This window comes from Phascolarctos cinereus, unplaced genomic scaffold (genome assembly GCF_003287225.1).
Source record: "Phascolarctos cinereus isolate Bilbo 61053 unplaced genomic scaffold, phaCin_HiC Scaffold_4;HRSCAF=312, whole genome shotgun sequence".
Taxonomy (NCBI): Eukaryota; Metazoa; Chordata; class Mammalia; order Diprotodontia; family Phascolarctidae; genus Phascolarctos; species Phascolarctos cinereus.
Window position 1 is genome coordinate 382,209,914 of NW_027555847.1, and position 22,535 is coordinate 382,232,448.

The window sequence follows — 22,535 nt, forward strand, 5'->3', positions numbered from 1 at the left end:
CACAAACTTCATGTCATCCTTGATTTTTCCCCTGTTCTCATACCACCCCACCTCCCAGCCCCCTCCCATATCCATTCGTTGCCTGATCTCATCTATCCTACATTAGTAATAGCTCTTATATACACCTCTCATCTGGCACTTTTACCACCTTGATCCAAACATTTCGAGTGTTCCATAATGCCTTTAGAATGAAATGAAAATTCCTGTGTTTAGCATTGAATATCCTTTATAATCTGGCCCCAACCTGCCTTTCCATCCACTTTCTACCTAAGTTTCCTTAACTGTAAAATAGAGACAATAATAATAATACCTACTTAGCAAAGTTGTTCTGAACATCAAATAAGATATTTGTAAAATGTCTAGCCCAGTGTCTGCCTACAGTATAAGCACTTAATAAAACCTTCCTTCCTTCCTTCTTTCTTTCCTTCTCTACATTCCAGTCAAATTGGCCTTCTTGCTGTTCCTCTCTCTCTCTCTCTCTCTCTCTCTCTCTCTCTCTCTCTCTCTCTCTCTCTCTCTCTCTCTCTCTCTCTCTGCCTCTCTCTGCCTCCCTCTCCCTCTCCCTCTCTCTCTCTCTCTCTCTCTCTCTCTCTCTCTCTCTCCTCTCTCTCTCTCTCTCTCTCTCTCTCTCTCTCTCTCTCTCTCTCTTCTCTCTCTCTCTCTCTCTCTCTCTCTCACACACACACACACACATCCCTTCTCCCATCTCAACTGAAAAAAATTGCTCTCTTTTGCTTTTTAGAATCCCTAGTTTCCTTCAAAATTCAACTCAAGGCCCTTCCTCCATGAAGCCCTTCTTCATCTCTTTACTTGCTAACTAGTGTTGATTCCCTGTTCCTCTCCAAGTGTATGGTGTTTTGTTTTCTTTTAACTTATGTATGTACACACATATGTTTTCATGGATACTTTATTTACTTATGTACATATTATTATCCTTCATAAACTTCTAAAAGGCGGTTTTGTCTTAGATTCCTCAGAGCCTACCAGGGTACTAAGGAGTTTGGTACTAAAGTCAGTAAGAACACTAGACTTAGTGTTTGAAGACCTGAGTTCAAATCCTTCCTCGGACACAATCCTAGTTGTGTGACCATGGGTAAATAACCTCTTTCAGCTTCAGTTTCCTCTTATGTAAAAATGGGGATAATAATAATAGTTACCTCACAGGTTTGTTGTGAGGATTAAACAAGAAATCTTACCATAATAGGTCCTGAAAAATGTTTTCTGATTCATTTATTAATATTTATAACCTCCCTAACCAGGTACTTGAATTTTAAATGAGTGGCCACATGGTAGAGTGGAAAAATCACTAGACTAGAAGACAGGAAATCTGTGGTCCTGTTTTGATTTTGCCACTTACAAAGTATATAACTTTGGGAAGGTAATTTTTCTCTCTTAAATTCAATTTCTTCATATGAAAAGTGGGTTAAATAAAACATATCATGTGCACACATATACCTACATACATACATACATGTATACGTAAACATGAATAAATGTATATGCAATGAGATTTAATATGAGTATACTGTATAAATAGATATTTAGCCTTGAGAAAATCACTTCCCTGTCTTTGGACTTCTGTTTCCTCCTTTGTAAAACAAAAGGAAAGGACAAGATAATCTCAATTATTCCTTCCACATCTATATTTAATAATTCTTATTTTAAAGCACTATACTGATTATAAGTATTACCATGATATTCACAAAAAGTATTTGAAAGGCATATGATTTTACTGAAAGCCAATATATTATTATTTTCAAAATCTCCTGAGATTCCACATAATTAAAAAAAATCCTGAAAAGAATACATTCATAGCAACAAAATTCAACTTTCTTTGCACATTGCCTAAAGAAAACATTGAGTGAGACAGAGAAGACAGACAGACAGTGACATATTTTCAAAGGACATTTGAAAATTTGCTCTATGTTTCAGTATGAGATTTTATATCTTTTTTTCATTTAAAAACCTTTTTAAAATGTCTACTAAGTGTGAGGACTTTCTAGTAACCATAGGGGAATATCTATAGCTATAGCTATATACACATATATACATATAAATATATATACATATGTAAAAGACATAACCATGCCATATACTTTTCTTTACCTTAAACAAAGTGTATCATATTTAGTGAGGAAGAGGAGGGGAATTGAACAAGCATTTATATAGCATCTGCTAAATTCCAAGGACTGTACTAAGTCTTTTACAATAATCATCTAATTTAATCCTCACAATAACCCAGACAGATAGGTGCTCATTTTTACAATTGAGTTATTTCTCATTTTATTCTCATTTTACAATTGAGGAAACTGGGATTCAGCAATTTACCTAGGGTCACACAGCTAGTAAGTTTCTGAGGTTGCATTTGAACGCAGGTTTTTCTGACTCCAAGCCTCATTCTTTCTCCACTGTGCCCTCAAGCTACCTTCAGTTGATCTGTCTTTGAAAACCAAAACAAAGCCGAACAAAACATAAATTAATAAATTAATTAAATCAGGGAATTTGATAAAAAAATGGGGGGGGAAGGAATCACTGAACTAGGTGATTTTCTTTTTTTCACCTAGCTTTGCTATTTGGGCAACATTATATCCAGCTCTTCCTTCCCAAATCCTCTAATTTTCTTCCAAAGTTATATTGGTAACTTGTAAGAACACACAAATATGCTACTTGTACTCCAAAGACTTCCAGTTTCTGAAATAAACCTTATTTCAAGGTCACAGGAGATGTATTCCATGTTTCTTCTAATAGAATTACTCATTGATTATAATAATAACTAAGCTTTATATGATGCTTTAAGGTTTCCAGTGTTCTTTATGTTCATTACCTCATTTGAGCTTCACAACAATTATGTGAGACAGGAAAAAGAAAAAAAAAAAAATATATATATATATATATATGACAGGGACACAGAATGATCTTAATTTTTATAGATTCAGAAACTGAAGCTGAGAGGAATTAAGTTTCAGCACTGTTGTCTCTCTAATGGGCTGCCATTCTCATTTCTATGTAGTAAAGAGAAGAGAGAATTGGACTTGGAGTCAAAATGCTTGGTCCGAATCTTTGCTCTGGAGATGACAAATTTAGTAAGTTCTTCATGTTGTCACAAATATTCTCTTTGGGAAGAGAATATAGTTACAGATTACTTGTTACAGACCACCTTAACTGCCTTTAGCAGTGAGTCACCATTTAGCTTTCCTTTTCATAGGACTAGTATACATATAAAAATATGCATGCATGTATATACCTCAACATAAATATAGATATATACACACACATATATTATATATCAATATAGGTTGTATAGTTAGATCTTTCTCAAATATTCTAGTTTATCTATCAGACTGTTGACCATGGAATACTAGCTCTGCAGAAGATCTAGATAAATCTTCTAATCTATTTTATAGTTCTAATTGTGCAGTGTTTCTCCTCTTTTCTTCCTGTAGCATACTCTTCCATTCACTAACAATATATTCCATTCACCAACTTATTTTTTTTAATTTTTTTTTATTTTCTTCTAACAATTTATGATTCCTTTCTCCCTCTCTCCTCCCCCCTCTGCCTTCATTCCTCCCCCACCTGATCCCCACCTTCACCCCCAGACTATTTATTTCATACTATAATCTCTTCTGCTTTTTATTCTTCAGAAAAATCATCTTGTATTTATAATGTTGTGCTTCCTAGGCAGGAAAACAATCAGAACATTGCCTATTGGTAAAAAATAATTCCTTCCCTACTTTCCTTTACACTTTTTTTTGGTGGTTTGCTTACCTTTCTGGCTTCTTTTACTCTGTCCTCTTTCTTTGGCTGCCTAAATGTAGGTACCCCTGTAAATTCCACATTGAGTCCTCTTTTCTTATTTTTCTGCGTTCTTTCTCCCTGTAATTTCTTTCATTCTCATGGATTCAATTATTAATTCTATATGTTTTCCATTCGTTCTATGTAGAGGGTGTATGGGGTGGTTAAGGAGGACTACTGGCTCGGGTGTGAGGGCTTGTTGAACCTTGCTCATCCACCTTTGGTGTCTACCTGGCACTCAACTCTCACCTGTGGCTCCAACAAGCTGTAGCATGTGCAGTGGTCACACCCTGATAAAATTGTCTCTGCAAATGGGCCAACCCAGGAGGAGGGTAACCAAGGGAACTTAAAGCCATTGGTGAGTTAGGGAAATGTCTACACTGAGCATGTGAAGATTTCTTCCAGCACAATGGATGAATGAGAAAAAAAATTGTTCCAATGGACATGAATGTGGCTGAAGCAAGAGCTATGGAACAATTAGAGTTTGGAGAGGCATTGAAAAAAGCCAAAATCATCCACTGCATCCTGGGACCATCACCAGTTATTTTGGCCTTTGTATTGCCACTGGAATTCAGTGATTCTGGAAGAGAGCGTGAAGTTTATGTTTTTGTGTAATTCTGTCTCACTTAAATGCAATTTAAATGTGAATCAAGACATCACCCTACGATATCATTGGTTCCCTTTAAAAAAAAAACAAAAAGGACAAGCAACATTTTTTAAGAAGCAATGTTAACTAAGTAGAGAGATGGTCTGGAAGTCAAGAGGACCTGGGTTCAAGACATGCCTATAACACGTATTGGCTGTGTAATGTTGGGCAAATAACTTAATTTCTAAATGTCCTAGGCAACTTGCCAATATAAATATAGAAAATATATTTAAGGCAGATGATGTGTTGATCTGTTCTGGAAGACAAGATTCCCTCATTGGGAATTTCTTATAACAATGAATTTGTATACCTCAACCCATTCCATGGCTCACTTTAACCTTATTATCTCCACCAGGACTTTTTCATGAGTTTCTACATCGTATTTACATTTAATTACTAAATAACAATACCTCAATTTCCTGCAACCACCTCAGACTCATCATATCACAAATCAGGCTGATTATCTTCAACACAAAACCTTTTCTTCCTAGCTTCCCCATTTCTGTTATGGCACTACCATTCTTTTAAATACCCAGTCTCAAAACCCAGGAATAGACTTTGATTTGATCCATCCTTCACTCTTTATGTGTAAGTCACCAAGTCCAATCTATTCTACCTCCACATACCTCACACACCATGTCCTCTTTATTTCTCACACTGTTACCACTCTTTTCCTGATTGTCTCTCAGCAGGACTTTTGCAATTTATAAACTGCTGTTGGATCCTACTCTGGAAAGCTGTTTTTTATGCCTATTCACTGGGGCCTGCAAGAAAAGAAAACATGCCGTTCTGGGAACACTGCTGTCAAATAGTGTTCCCCATTTTCATCTCATTACCTTTGCTAATCTACTAGGTAATAGAAATTTTCAACATGCTGCACTTGTAAGGTCTGAATCAAAACCTGCCTTCTTCATAGTAGCAGGTATCATTCCACAAATCCTACTAGTCAACATAGGCTAAATTATTTCTTTTTCATTGCTCAACCCTGCTTGTTATGCAAGTCACTGGATGACTTTCTAATGTGATTGCAAGGAACATAGAAACATTTTCTACTTCTTCTTAGATACAAGGATATACATATATTTTCCTTGGAACCACATATACATTTCTTTGACTCTAAGTTCAAGGAATTGAGCCAAATATCTCTTTCTACATCCCCACTTTTGGTTATCATACCCATGTCAGCTATCATTTATTTGTTCCCCTTTGTCTCTATATCAACATCCTTGAGCTCCCTCACTAATATCAAACTTTCATTTTCAATGGCATATTGGGTATTTCCCTTTAAATATTCCACTAGCACCTCAAATTCAGTGTGTCTAAGATTGAATTCATTATTTCCTGTGATAGCCTGAATTTCCTTTGCATTTTCCTCTTGTTAATAACAAGACTTTTTCTCATACATGGTTACCATAATCTCATCCTTGGGGGAAGCTTTAGTCACATAGATGTGATCAGCAAAATATTTATGGGATTATTAGTTGATCATTGAGATGACCTTGGACCCTCTGTCCCTTAATTCACCCCTTCTACCTTTTCTGTCCCACTCTTGGAAGAAAATTAATCAGATGAAGGAGAAACTCCTCCCCTTAACTGTAATTTTTCTATACCCAGGCAACCTCTCTCTTAGCAAGGCCTGTTTGCTAGTATGTATAGCAGTTCTTTCCCTTATCATGTCTAGCAAGAATTCATGCTGCAATAGCATACACATTATATTTACTAGTGTTTGAGGGAGGAAGAATCTTATTGTGGCCTGTGTCTCTTTTGTGTTTTACTATAAAATTGAATTGTCTGGAATACAAGTTTCACTAATTTATTTTGCATAGCTAAAACCACTGTATCCTTTAGTGATTAAATTTGAGCTCTGTTGAGATCTTGAATAATTTTCAATCTCTAAAACTAGCTTAATTTGGTTCTTTTAAGATTTATTTTTTCTTATTCTATTTATTAATGAACACGCCATGTAAACTGTGTATTCGTAGAAAATAGGGTCAAAGATGTTGAGATGATAGGTCTGCAATCCTGGTTCCTCACTTTCTTACCAAAACAATATCCATCTGCTCAAACTTGTTGCAGAAAAAAAAAGTTTTCTTTATAGTATGCCCTATGATCCCCTTTCAGAATTTCTTATGTAATATGTGTATACATATATATGTTATAAAATATATAATGCATAATAATATATTATATCACATACCATATATCCATTCATTTACTTATTCATTCATTCACTCAACAGAAATTACTGACTACACATTTAAGATTCTTTTTTTAACATTCTTTTTTTTAATTTTGAGTTTCAAATTCTCTCATTCCCTCCCCTCACCCATTGAAAAGGCAAGAAAATGTGTTATCAATTACACATGTGAAATCATGCAAAACATATTTTGACATTAACCAAAAAAATAGAAAAAGCAAGAAAAATAAAGTGAAAAATAGTGACTGCAGTCAGTCTCCATCAGTTCTTTCTTTGAAGTTTGCATTTTTCATCATAAGTCCTTTGGAATTATCTCAGATCATTGTATTGATCAGAACAGCTAAGGCATTCACAACTGAGCATCACATAATATTGCTATTGCTGTGTACACTGTTCTCCTGATTCCACTCACTTCACTTTTTTTATTCATATAAGTCTTCTAAGGTTTTTCTGAAATCATCTTGTTCTTTATTTCTTGTAGCACAATAGTATTTCATCACAATTATATACCATAACGTGGTTAGCCATTCCCTAATTGATAGACATTCCCTCATTTTCCAATTCTTTTTCCACCACAAAAACAGCTACTATAAATATTTTTACACACATAGGTTATTTTCCTTTTTCTTTAATCTCTTTGGGATACAGACCTAGTAGTGGTATTGTTGGATGAAAGGGTATGCACAGTTTCATAGCCCTTTGGGCATAGCTCCAAATTGTTTTCTAGAGCGGTTGGATCAGTTTAGAACTCTGCCAACATTGCATTAGTGCCTCAATTCTTCCGTATTCCTGCCAGCATTTTTGACCACCTATTTAAAAGAATCTTAATAAACTGATAGAACATTGATTGAATGTTCTTTGGTAGAGAGCCTATAAGATTAAGAGGCAAGAATCTGAGTTTCTGATTTTGATCTTCTGTGTGAATTAAAGAGATTCATTTCCCTTTTATAAGCCTCAGTTTCTATAATTGTTACATGAGAAGATAATAATACTTGCCCTGCCTACTTTGCAGATTCATTATAAAGGGGAAAAAAATAGACGATGGGTATGAAAATGCATTGAAATATTTAAATTTTAATGCAGGATTATTTAGGCATCATCATAAATATATATTTTTTTAATAACAAATCTTTGATGAATGGCCACATGGGAGTTCTTTGTAAACTGATTGATGACAAGTTAAGGCCCAATGTTAGTGAGAAAACATTCTCAGAATTACAATAGGTCCTTCCCTGATTGAGACAAATTAGTATTCCATTAATTTTCTATTTTTGTTTTTACCATGGAGAAAATTCAATGATTTCCTACAGATGATAAATTTAATCAATGCTCTAAAAAAAAGTTTAGCCCTACACAGAAATTAGTAGTTTCAAGGTCAGTGGGTGATATCAATGCATTTCAGCTCTTTTTTCATTCCCCAAAGGTTCAATTTGTAAAGGTCTTGGTTTGATTTTTAAAATACAATTGGTTTCCACTGTGTGAAAACAATTTATTGGAATTCTTCTGTACTTGAAGAGTTATTCAATTCCAAAGAGCTTTCATACTTATAATAAAATCTCAATTAACTACAATGCTCAGGGAAAGTAATATTCTTTTTACTTGTATTTCCTATTTAACTGAAGTTTTAAACTTTTAAGTTTGTTCCAAGTTTTTTTATTGCAAATCTTTCTAAAAATATCATCTACTATCTTTTGTAATATTGCCTGACTTTCTCTAGCCAACCACATTTCCACTATTCCTCAATAGTTATGCCTATCTTCTCATGATAGGCCCATCTTCTCATTATCTACTCTGTATAAAATGCATTAATCTTCCTATTTGTTTATATTTTTTTCCTACTTCAAATGTTATCCCATTTCTCTTTGCCTGTCCAAAACTTTATTATTCTTTAAGGCTTTTCTCCAGTTCCATCTTTTCCATTAAACACTTGCGGACCACTTCAGCATAGTGTATTCAAAAGTTTTAGAGTCAAAATACCTCAGTTTACATCTAGATTTTAAAACTTTATATCACCACAGTTTGTGTTTAAGGCTTTCTCAGGGTGCCTCTTACCTAGATATACTTGATTGCTGTTGTTATTATTGTTATTATTATTTTTTGCTTGGCCTTTTTTTTTTTACCACTTCTGGACTCTCCCCAGATGTTCCATATTATTGAACATAACCATATGTTCATTTATAATGTAAAATGGCTAATTGACATCCCCCTGCTTGTCAGACAAGGGACACCAATCAAAGGAAGATATGAGAAAGGCCTATCTTTCAAAACCTCTGGGCCTTGATTTTTTCTAAGAGATGAGCTACTCTAGTCTGACCAGTTAGCTGGCATGAAAATACTGAATTAAACCATTTTTAATGGCTTAGATACCTTGTGGCTCAAGATCCAAAACGAATCTCAAAATTAATTCAAAGGCAGAATTGAGCTTCATACCATGTCATTTTATATTGAAAAACAAGGATTTACAGATTATTATCAGTATCTGCCTATTTCTCTACTTTATACAATTGAGAGAAAAGTGAGCTATCTTCATGAATTTTAGCTTTAACTGATAAAGCATAGAAGTGTACTTGCTAGGATATGGGCCATGTGAAGAGCCAGAGTGGGATCTCAAACAATTCATCAATCAACAAAAATCTATTAAGTGCCTACCATAAGGCCAGACAGTTTTCTAAGGTAGGAGATCAAAAGATAAAAGTGAAATACTACCTTCTCTTGAGAGTCTTACAATATAGCTGAGAGAGACAATGTATAATACATATGTAGGTAAATATATCTAATATATATAAGTATAGATAAAATATATTCACAATATATATAAGTCAATTTGGGTTGATGTGGCGGGAGATAATAGCATTTTGGGGGATGATTATATCAGGAAATGCTTCTGATTGTTATTCAGTCATTTCATTCATGTCTGATTCTTCGCTACCCTATTTGGGGTTTTCTTGGCAAAGGTATTGACTGGAGTGGTTTGCCATTTCCTTCCCCAGATCATTTTACAGATGAAGAACTGAGACAAACAGGGTCAAGTGACTTCCTCAGGGTCACACAGCTAGTGTTTGAGGCCATAATTTCACCTCAGGAAGATGGGCCTTTCTGAGTTCAGGGGAAGGTGCTGTATTGCTTCCAAGGTGGCATTTGGTCTGGAAGGACAACTAAGGATTCTAAGATGCAAAAGTGAGGAAGGATTGAAGTTCATGAATAACATAAAGCCAGAACAAAATCAAAGAGCTAAAGAGATGGAATCGTGAACGAAGACCAGGAGAAAAGGCCAATTTGGCTTAACTCTAGCATGTTTGTGAATGGGAATAATTCATAATAATGCTGATAAAAGAGTCTAAGGACAAGTAATAAAGGACTTCACAGGGTGATTAAATGTATTTATATCTGATACTACAGGTAATAAGGAGCCTCTAGTGGTCTGGATTTAGAAGCAGTCTGACCTGTGCTTTAGGAAAATCAATTTGGTTCTTCATGAAGAAGAGATTAAAATTAGGAAAGGTTTAAGGCAAGGAGACCTATTAAGAGGATATTTTAAGAGTCCTGGTGAGAGGTGGTGAGATCACAAATGAGGATGGTAGCTTGGTGAATGGAGGAAGGGACACATGACAGACATGTTGTGGAGATAGAAGTGACAATGGATATGTGAAGTGGGTGAGATCTCCACCATGACTTCATGCCCCAGGAAACACATCATTAGGAAATCTCATCACCCTGCAAGACTGAATCAGACTTGGTATTTGCATCTTATCAGTACCTTCTGCCCCTATGATTAGACTATCTGACAGAAGAATTGAGAGATGACTTCCAAACTTTACTTTAAGAAAGTTGGCCAGCACAATCTTCTCCCCATTTTTCAAAAGTTATACTACTTTTGGATTATTTAGCTTTCTCCATCATCCCCATATACTCTGTGTTACCCCCACTCCTTACCCCCACACACACATCTTTCAACTTCTTTTTGGGTGTTGTACCTTTATTAGATTGTAAGCTCCTTCAGAGCAGGAACAGTCTTTCATTTTATTTATATTTGTATCCCTAGTGTTTACCACAGTGCCTAGCATGCAGTCAGTGCTTAATAAATGTTTATTACTAACTAAAATATCCCAAATGGCTATGGGGTTGAAAATCTGGGTAACTGAAAATATTGTACTATGTTTTAGAGAATGAGAAAAGTTCAGAAAATAATAGGTTTGAGAAGAAAGAGAATGAGTTCTCTTTTGGAAATGCTGAGTTTGAGGTGCTCAGAATATATCCAGTGGGTCAAAAATGATGCAGACCTGTAGCTCAAGAGAGACATTGAGACTAGAAATATGGATTTGGGAGTCATCAGCATAGAGATGATAATTAAATCCACTTAAGCTGATGAGGTCACTGAGAAAGAAAAATAAAATTTCATATTATAATGTTCTAGTATGTGGAACAGCTCAAGAATGGGGTGATAGGGTCTGCCCTAACATGGAAAGTTGACTTAACAGTCTATATTGATATAATCGATGGTGTTGGTCTGGTAAAGAAGATGAGCTTTCCTGCATCCCAATTATGAATGATGGGAAAAAAGCCATGGCCAGGAGGAAGGTGAAAAATAAGTATGTATTAAATAGCTATTATGTGTCAGGAACTGTGCCAAACACTTCACAAAAAAAAATCTTTTGATCCACATAAAACCCCTGTAAGGTAGGTGCAATCCTCATTTTACAATTGAGGAAACTGAGGCAGACAAAGTTAAGTGATTTGCCAGGGTCACACAGTTAGTAAATATCTGACCTCAGATTTGAATTTGTGCCTATCTCTTGTGTCTGCCCATTAAAGGCAGAAGAGTGGCATCTTCCACACGATAATGGTCATACCCTTCACATAACAGTCATGCAGAACTTCTGCAGATAATACAATCCCCATTCCATATACACTACTACTCAAATCCTTATCTCCATTCCCCTCAATCCTCCCGTCCAAAAATTTTATTATAATTCCCCTAAGCCCTCTGTGCCCTCTGGAATGCCTATCCTATAGGCAACAAACTTACCCTTCCTATTAAATCTTTTCCTCTTCAACTTCTTCCTGATGAATTCCCCTGATGACACAGGATCCATGGCCACTCTCCAGTACTGACCACATCTAAACTCGTTCTCAGTTTCCTGGTTGAGGCTGGGGATATGGAATACTCCTTGCTCTCCAGTGCCACTTCCAGGTTCTCCTCCTTCCTCTATCACTGTTACCTCTCTTCCTTTCAAGTTCATGCTATTCATATTTTCCATTCAATCAAAATCCCATAGCTATTTTCCATAGACCCCACCCAGGTCACTCTCTGTCCTTCCTCAATTGTTAGTTCAGTATCTGCCTTACAATCTTTCTTTCCTCTCCAACTCCTGACCTGATATTAGGGAATTCAACATACATATTGATGCTTTCTCAAATATCCGAACCATTCAGTTCCTCAACCTACTAAACTTCTAAGAACTAATCCTCCACCCAACTTGAGTTATATACAAAGACGATCATGTTCTTGATCTTGCCACATCTGTGTTCAACAATTCTAAATTCTACTAATTATATTCTATTATGACCATAATCTATTGTCTTTTTACCTATTTTCTGCCTTCCCTTATATGAGTATACTCTACCCACACCATGACCTTCAATCCTTTAGCCCCTCAATTTTGTCTCAGGCCATCTCCCCTGCAGTAGCCACTCTCTCCTTTTCTCCCTATCCTGACTCCATGGTAAACAAATTCAATTTTATCCTGCCTCCTCTCTTGAATTCCTTGCCCTTTATCATATTGGGGATTACGTCCAGCCAAGTCTTAACCTTTGATCACTCCTACCATCTACCTCCTTCCCTTCGATACACATACTGCTTAACAAATTTTGAGGGGCAGGTAGGCAGTACAGTGGATAGAGTGCTGGCCCTGGAGTCAGGAGGACCTGAGTTCAAATTGGGCCTCAGACACATGACACTTTATAGCTCTGTGTCCCTAGGCAAGTCACTGAACCCAGACTGCCTCATCAAAAAGCAACAACAACAACAAAAAAGTTTGAGAAAATAACACAGCCATTCTGACTGGATTAACTTCAAGTGTATGTTTAAGCAACCTCAATGGGCCCTCACTGCTGTTAGGCAATCCTTCAACACCTCCCTTGCAAAGTCATTATACCACTCTCCATAATAGCACTTCCAATCACTTTCATCCCTCCTTAAATTTCCCATGGCTCTTGCTTCCCCCAATCTTTGATCTAAGAACCCTGCCTCATACGTTACAAAAAAGAAAAGAAAATAAGACCATTCATCATGGACTCCCTCTTCTCCCCTCTTACTTGTCTTCCATCATTCAGAGATTTTGCCTCTTTTCCCTCCTTCACCCCTGTCTCACACAATGAAGTGGCCTTACTTTTTCCCAAGAAAATACTTCTGTGTATTTGACTGATCCTATTCCATCCCATCTCCTCCAACAGGTTGTCTTCTCTGACATCCCCAGTCCTTCACTTATTTTAGATCTGTATCACTCAACTGGCTCATTTTCTATGTTCTATAAACATACCTACATCTCTCTTATACTGAAAACAAAACAAAACAAATAAACACCTCATTTGATCTTCCATCCTTACTAAATACCATATTACATATGATTTACAATAAGTGTCTCCACTTTCTTTCCTCTTATCCCTTATAATCAGGCTTCCCAACATTAACATTCAACTGAAACTGTTCTCTCCAATGTTACTAATAATCTCTCAGTTGCTAAATCTGGTAGCTTTTCTCAATCCTGGTTCTCTTTGACCTCACTGCAGTCTTTAACACTGTTAATTGCTCTCTCTTCTTCACTAGGTTTTCAGACACTGCTGTCTTGTGGTTTTCCTCCTGAATTCTGTCTCCTTGGCTTGATACAGATCATGACCTCTAACTGTAGGCTCTGTCCTGGATCCTTATTTCTTCTCTTTCTATAGTACTGCACTTGGTAATCTCATCAACTCCCATGAATTTAATTAATATCCCTATGCTGATGACTCTTAAATCTACCTATTCTGCCCCCATCTCTCTACAGACCTCCAATCTTATATTTCCAGCTGTCTGATATCTTGAATTGGTTGTCCACTAGATATCTTAAACTATATATCCAAAACAGAAATTATCCTTCCCCTTAACCCCCTCTGCTCTACACATCTTCTTTATTACTGTAGAAGGCAACACCATAAGGATATATATCTCAGGTGGATAACCTAGAAGTCTTCTTGGCTTCCCATCTCTCACTCACCCCCCCCATAACCCATATTCAAGTTTTTTTCCAAGGTCTGTTGATTTTACCTTTGTAACATATCTCAAATAAGCCCTCTTCTAACAGTGCCACCAGTGTAGTGCAGGCCTTCATCACCTTACACCCAGATTATTGCAGTAGACTGAGTCTGTTTGCCTCAAACCTCTACTCACTCTAATCTATCCTCTATTCAGCTTCCAAAGGGATTTTCCTAAAATGCAAGTCTGATCATGTCACCTGCCCCCTACCCAATAAATTCCAGTGTCTTCCCATTGCCTCCAGGAACAAATATGGAATATTCTGTTTGGCATTCAAAGCCTTTCACAGCCATCTTCTCCCTTTTCAATCCTCTTAGAACTTACTTCTCAACATACACTCTTTGATCCACTGAAATTGTCCTCCTTGCTGTCCCTCAAACATTCAGTTCTGGGAATTTTCTCTGGCTGTCCCCCATGTCTGGAATGCTCTTCCTCCTCAGCTGTGACTTCTGGATTCCCTGGCTTCTAAGTATTAACCAAAATCCCACCTTCTACAAGAAGTCTTCCCAACCCCTATTAATTCCAGTTCTGAGGAGGTTATGGGACCTGGAGCCCTAAAAGGAAAAGAATATGTCTTTGAAAGCAATACAGTCTAGTGGCACAGTGGATAGAAGATGGCCCTGGAGTCAGGAGGACTCAAGTTCAAACCTGGCCTCAGACACATAATGCTTACTAGCTGCGTGACTCTGGGCAAGTCATTTAACCCCAATTGCCTCTCTGAAAAAAAGAAAGAAAGAAAGAAAGAAAGAAAGAAAGAAAGAAAGAAAGAAAGGAAGGAAGGAAGAAGAAGAAGGAAGAAGAAGAAGGAAGGAGGAGGAGGGAGGAGGAGGAGAAGGAGGGAGGGAAGGAAGGAAGGAAGGAAGGAAGGAAGGAAGGAAGGAAGAAGGAAAGAAAACAATGCAGTCCCTGAATTTTCCCAGACATTTCAGTAGCCCAGATCACTGCACCTCAGTCCAAGGGATCTGGCCCATCCCCAGACTACTTTCACATACTGATCACTCCTTAATCCCATCTAGCTCACCTAATTAGCTTACTTGATATTCCTTTCACTGTGTACCTGGCCCACCCCAGACTATTTACCACTTCTTAATCCCATCCAGATTCTTTCAGTTCTTTTTGTATATAAGCATCAGTCTCATTCCCTTAAATTGTGGGTTCAGCAGGAACTCTGCTCTCTTCGATTGGCATTACAAATAAATCCTGTCATTTGACCAGAAGAAGTGCCTGAATTCATTCCAGACAGATACTGCTCAGTACCCTGACATTTAGGGGTTCCCAGCAACCCAAACTGCATTGGTTCCTTTCATCTGTTAATATTTCCTGTTTATCTTATAAATAGCTTGCTTTTATACATGTGTGTGTACATATCTTCTCCCCCATTAAGTTGAAAGCTCTTTGAGGGCAGGGACTATCTTTTGCCTATTTTTGTATTCCTAGCTCTTCCCACAGTGCCTGACACACAAATATTGATTGATTGATTCCAGGCCCAGGGCTTTATCAACTCTACTGCTCAGCTGCTTTGAGCTGGCCAGGAGACAGAAGACTACTCTAGCTATATACTCTAGATTCTCCTGTCTTCTACTTTTTTTTAAACCTTTACTGAGTAACTTCTTAGGCCTCAAGTCTTTCCTTGTATACAGTTAAAATACATTTGAAATTTAAAAAAACAAAAATCTATTACTTCCTGTCTTTGGCCTCACTTTCAGTACCTGAAAAAATATCCCTTTATTCTCTGAACCTCAAATCCTTACTTGTAAAATGGACAAAATGTACTACCTCCCTAACTGGGCTGTTGTGAGAAAAGCATTTTATGACACTAAAAGCATTATAGAATTATAAATTATTATTACAATTTATGCCATGTACATGGGTAACTAATTATAGATTATCTTGCATTTTTTTTCTGATTCTTTCAGTATATGACTCTACGTGTAATTGATTAGATTAAGCAGAGTCCCTTTCTGATACATCATTTCTATCCCTTAAGATACATGGCACAGCATTAAGACAGAGAGCAGGTACTTAAGAGTTACTCAATGGGGCCAAAATGAAAGTGCTTATAGATGGGGGACAGGCTTCATCTGGAGGGCCCTGACTCAGTGGCTGCACAGATAAGAGGTAACCATAGTCTCCCACCAGCCTGGTGCCAGTCACATACTTGGAATGAGCTTACCCACTCTGAGTTGTCCCCTTGAAAAGCTGTAGTCAACCTGGCTGGGGTGAACATCGTCAGCCCCTTCTCAAGGTGGACTGAGCCTACTGAAAGGACCTACTTAGCAGCTGTTTAGGCATTACCCACACGTAGGTTACAGCTATTGCCAAAGCCACACAGCCTCGTCAGGCCTGGGTCTTGGTCACAGGAACAGCTTATTACAGCCCAGCCTGACTGCAGAATATGATGAGCTTCTCAAACCTGGTGTCCAAGTGGGAACCAGCAGGCAAGCTCCCTGGGAATGCCACATTCCAAGTGCTATGCTGGGCCATGAGGGTTGTGCCATTGGCCACATGCTACTGCCCTTCTGCTTAGGCCTTGTTGGGCCTATTGGTTCAGTTCTTTCCCTGGCTCCTTACTGAAGACATGTCAGGGATCCTAGTCCATGCTATGGAGAATAACCATGTTAATGGGATCCAGAATGGTGTTTCTCCAACTTCTACCACCAATGCAGAGTATGCCAAGGCCTTGTGTGTTGCCCTGGGCCACCCTGTCTTCCTCCATCTGCCCAGCCCTGCTGTCAAAGCAGTCTTTGGGTGAAAACATGCTATCATGCTGTTGGAAGGCCAGAAGGTGATACCTTGAAGGACTCTGACCACCAGCTATCAATATGTCTTTCCAGAGCTGGGGGCTGCCCTGAAGCAGGCTCTGTCTTGAAGGAGCTTAAAGGGCTTTTTGTCTGATAGGGGCCATACTATTCAAATCTTAATCCTGTGTATATAACCAGTCCTTAAACATTTTACTGAGGCTCTCATACTCTGTGTGTGTGTGTGTGCACACACACAGACATACACACACACACACACACACACATACAAGATATTTATAATAAAAATATTAGTGACTTTATTTTGCTCCTATCCATTTTATATAGTTAAATTTCAACTTCTTGGAAGTCATGTTATTTTGGAGGTCATAAGATTTGCCCTCCCAACTGCTACCTGATCTCCCCTTAGTGTCTTCCAATCCTTTCTACCAATAAGAAACCAGGTGTCTCAATCCCTATAATGCTGTTCTTATTTTTTCACTCTCTCCAAATTGTATATTGACTATGTAAAAGCCAATGGTCATTGTCCTTGGCTACCAAGTGTCTTGGACCCAATTTGTTTCTGCAGCTGTATAGCCTGCTAAATAAGTCATTTTCTGAATGAAACCCAGTTTCTTTATTCTATCATAATTATAATATATGTGTGTGTGTATGTGTGCATCCTTCACTTTGCTAAGCAACTTGTCACAAATCACTAATCAGGTTACCTTAGGTCACCAGCCCCCAGCCCCTTTCCATGGAACTCCATAATCTGAGTCCATCTCATCACTTCCTTTCTCTCTTAAGCTTTATATAGAGCTATACTATACAAACAAGAAAGTCAACTGTTTAAAAAAAAAAGTTACTCAGTGGATTGAACTGAACTGAATGAAATCATTGTCAAAATTGAGAAATGTTAATATTGAGAGAAATAATTAAATTTCAGGGAGAGAAATGTGACACAAGGGTGATGAATATGTAACTTTCCTTTCAATATAGTTGATTGATTTGTTCTTAAACAGATCTGGGTAAGTTTGTTGTCTTCATTTTTTACCTACCCCCAGGGTATAACCGGGTAAAAAGATTCTATATGAAAGGAAAGAGGGTAGACCTTTGTGACCTGAAAGTTTCATATGATCATAAGACCATAGATTTAGAGCTACAGGGGAACTTAGAGGCCACCTTGTCCAACTTCCCTCATTCATTGTATGGAGTTGAGTAAACTGAGACTCAGAGAAGTTGCTAGCCAACATACTACGCTGCCTCCCTGGTTTGGTTCTGTGGTTCTGTCCTGAGGAGTCCCTGGTGATGTTGAATCTAGTGGATGAAGGCATGGCTGAAGAAAAGTATCTTGTGAGTGTGTATGTATATATTTATACACAGAGAGAAAGTTGTTAAGTATCTCAAAGTTTGTTTTAGTTATCAAGGATCATTTGGAAATTATTGCCAAATAGGATATTTTTGTTAATTCGCAAGTAAGCCTATATTATTTATGTTGTTTTATAATTTATTGCTATTGTTTATATGGAAACTCTTTAGTCTTTTGGAAACCTCAATTGTTAACTCTAAAACATTACCCAGGAAATGACCAATATTTTCTGAGGATGTTTGTGCTAGAAAGAACTTTAAAGATTAGATAATCATTATTTATTCAGTCTTTTTTTTTCAGATCAGGAAACTAAACCCCATGAAATTAAATTATTTTCACAAGGTCAGTAAGGTAGTTATTGGCAGAGACACAATGGATTCTGAGTCTTCTGATTCCCCATCCAGGGCTCTTTGCACTACCTTGCAAAAGGAAAATACTAATATGGATGGTAACAGGTAGTAGGGATTTTGTTCTACCTCTATTTTCACCTTTATTTCTCAAACTAAAAGAAGGTCAGAATCAATTAATCAATAAGTATTTACTGGGCATTTACTATGCATCTAACACCCAGCTAGGAGTTATGCAAGATACAAACATTTGATGCAAAGGGTCAGTTCCATTTCTATATCTAGAAATTTCTTTTTGTATCAATTTATACATGGTAGGTGTTGTTGCCTGTTTTTCTCTGACTCCTGATTTGAATTTTTTTTTCTTTTAGTTTTTACATTTTTAAATACAATCAAACTCTACTTCAAAATTAAAAAGACATTCCAAGCTTCTGGGTCATGCATTTCATTCATTACATGAAAAAGCATGAAGGGATGACAATCTATACCTATGAGGAGAACATCTGCATTGACAAGATCAATGATCCATCAAAATGTTACCAATCAATTTGGTTATCTTATCAAAATATCAAAGTAATCTGATATCTATGCAAAAATTGAGGTGATGAAGACCTGGAAAATGATGGTGGTGCTGGGAATAGAAAGGAAGAGATATTTGGAAGAAACATGATAAAAGACAAATCATGATTGGATAACTGTTGGAAGAGAGGAACAGAGGAGAATGAAAAGTTATTCTGAGGTTTAAAGCCTTATTAAATAGGAATATGGAGAGAGATGTCTGAAGGAGGAGTCAGGTTCAAGAAGAAAAAAATAATTTCTGTCCTAAATATAATAAATTGGAGAGGATAGAGGTGATAGCATAATTCTCCAAGTCAAAATCTCCAATAACCATTATAGACAGGAAACTAGAATTCTCAATGTAACAAAGAGAAATTATCATCATCGCTATCATCATCATCATCTTCCTCATCATCACCATTTTATTCATGAGAAAAACCTGATGGTTTTATTTCATCGCCAAGGTAACAAAACAAGTTATTTATAGAGTAGAAATTGGGCCTATTTTGTAAAGTAGTGAGGTCCCTGTAGGTGGCATGCTAATTCTGATGCAAGAAGAGAACCTGTTTGGAATATTTAAGATAACATTCCCATATTGGTAGGAAGTTTGCTTTGATAGTTACTGTTCCCTTCCAATTTTAAGATTATTTCCTATTAATTAAAAAGAGCTTCCTGAAATGCTCATTGATGTACCTAGTACCTGACATGTTAAGTGCAACTCTTTAACAGACTGAATAAGAAAATTACTGTCTTTTTTTTGGAGACTAAAGGGGTAAATTTCCCACATTGCATAAATTGCTTAGTGCTGAAGAGAAAGGGAAAAGAGCATTTGACAGGCTCTGAAAAGCAGTCTTTAGGGACAATACCCTGTTTATATGCATTTGTGAGGTTTCTAGTGATAATCGTTTGCCTAAAATACTACCAATTGTTTAAAAAGGGAATCATCTCTAAAATGCAGACAGTTTAGAGCTTAAATAACTGCCAAGAACTATTCATGAAATGCTATATTCATTTTGTACAGCTTTTATGGGAACCTCATTTCAAAGAAAGTTAAACATCATCATAAAAAAAAAAAGATTCCACTTTACAGGCTCAAATCTTCCCTTCCTTTTGCCTTTTTAAGTGCATTTTATGAGGCAACAGAGCCATGTTATCTTAGGGATGTATATTTTCTTGGAAAATTACCTAATGTAGCAATCTTTCCTTACTAGAATATAGCAATTTGCTTTCCATGACTTGATTTGTCTCATTTCTGCCTGTAAAGTACCCAAGGCATACAGGCATGCAGGTACTTGTGTGTAACATGAATAGACATGTGCATATACATACATGCACAAATACAAATTAATGCACAACCATACAAAGCATTGAGTACTACAGAGCCATCATGGAGAAGCTCATTGTTATTTGAGTTCTTTCTTAGACCATTAATTTTCAGCATCATAACAGTTGTGCTCAAGTTGAAGATGCTGTTTGGATGCTGCTCAGGAAAGATATGTCCTATGGCATTCTCTCAGACGCTACATTTGTTTATCATTCTGTTCTTCAATCCAAGTGATGTCTTGCCTGGAGGAGGATAAATGGCTCATATAGTTCTCAATGGTCTAATAACAGGACCATCTGTTGAAGTCATCAGTGACTTGTTGGTAAGGCTTAGCAGCTGGGAAGCCTTCAACTAATCTGCTCTTCTTTTAATCAGTGAGGTATGTCTGAAATGAGTGAGAATTATGATGATGGATTCCAGGGGAGTAAATATAGCATCTTTCCCCCTCTACTCAGCTTGAAATATTTATTTTCATTCTCTATATTTACTTTCACACCATCAGGTATCTGTGCTTTTCATTCCAGTCATGGGGACTGAATGTGAAGGTGCTGGAGATGCATGTCATACCATTTCCAGTCCTGGCAAATGCAAGGTTGCTTATGTCTGATTCTAATGTGTCTAATCTACCACATTTCCACTTGTCTTCTTCAACTATGTCAGCAGTCTAGAGGAATAAGACAAGAAGGTGATGGCCAAGGAGTCAGAGGCAACACTTGGGAATTTTCCAGGGAGAAATTGTCCATTTGAGAATTATCCAGTGCCTTTCACAAGCACCTTGAGGCCTGGGAAGGTTACATGACTTTCCCAAGAACACAGGGTGAAAACACACCCGAAACACAGAATGAATAATCAAGCTTTTGATGTTAGCTGAATTCCAATGTTGCTGCTTGATTCTGAGTTTATGTCTCAAGCAGCAATGTGTAAAAAATATAAACAGCTTCATGAAGTAAAAATGACAAAGCTTGTTAACACTTGTCTTCTCTATTAACTCTGAACCATGTAGCAGTTTTACCTAATGCCATATTTCCATCTGTCCCTCTCCATTTTCACTTAAGATGATTCCTATACCAGTGCCACTTACTTGAAATTTTAAGTAGGATTGGCACTATTATTAAGGTGGATCAGAACGGGCTTCTTGGAGAAGGTAGTTAAGTAGGGACATTGAAGGAAGCTAGGTGGAATGAGGGGAGAAAAAGTTCCAGACATAGGGACAACTACTGAAAGTGCCTGTAGTTTGGAAATAGAGTGTCTTATGCAAAGAACAGCAAGAACATTGTCCCTAGATCACATAGTACATGGGAGACTTAAGACATAAAAAGCCTGGAAAGGGATTTGAACACTGAGCAGAGGATTGATTGCATGCATATTTGACACTGAAGGTTATTGGGAGACAGTAGAGTTTATTTAGCAGGCCAGTAATATGACCAGACTTGCTCTTTAAGATCACATTGATATTCTGTGTTATTTCTAAAAGCATATAAGCTAAGCTCCTTGAAGGCAGTGATGATTTTATGAGTACCATAGCATGGTAGAGACTATGAGATCAAAGGGACAATTTTTGCTTGAAGTTGCTGGCCCAAGTTGTATAAGAGTATTGACTTGTATTGAGCTTGTAATCCACTAAAATCTCCATATCTTTATCATTTAAATTTTCTAGCCACACACGCCCCATCCTGTTTTATAAAATTTATTTATTAATCCTGAGTTAGATTTTACATTATCCCTATTATATTTCACCTATTTGGCTATTAACATTAGATGGCATAATAGGTACATCATTGAAGCTGGATTCTGGAAGATCTAACTTCAAATCTGGCCTCAGACATGTTATCTATGTGATTCTGGAGAAATCAACTAACTTCTGTCTGCCACAGTTTATTCAAATGTAAAATGGAAAAATAACATTTACTTCACAGGGTTCTGTAATAGTGATTTGGAACACTTTTTTTTTCATATAGCAATAGACAACTTTAACTTCCTTGTCTGAAAATTGCCTATTAAAATATTTTGACCATTTATCAAATGAGGAATGACTTGTATTCTTATAAACTTGACTAAGTTCTCTATATATTTGAGAAATGAGGCCTTTATCAGAGATACTTGCTATATTTTTCCCCTGGTCTTCTGTTTTCCTTCTAATTTTATCTGCATTGATTTTTGTGTTTTTGCAAAAACTTTTTTAATTTAATATAATCAAAATTGTCCATTTTACATCTCATAATATTCTCTATCTCTTGTTTGGTCATAGATTCTGACCTTCTCCATAGATC

At 36.9% G+C, this 22,535-nt stretch overlaps 1 pseudogene; it reads left to right on the plus strand.

Annotated features, from left to right (window-relative positions):
* The first annotated feature begins 4,239 nt into the window (after nt 1-4,239).
* LOC110208008 (epimerase family protein SDR39U1 pseudogene) lies at nt 4,240-16,798 on the plus strand (annotated as a pseudogene).
* Nucleotides 16,799-22,535: the final 5,737 nt, after the last annotated feature.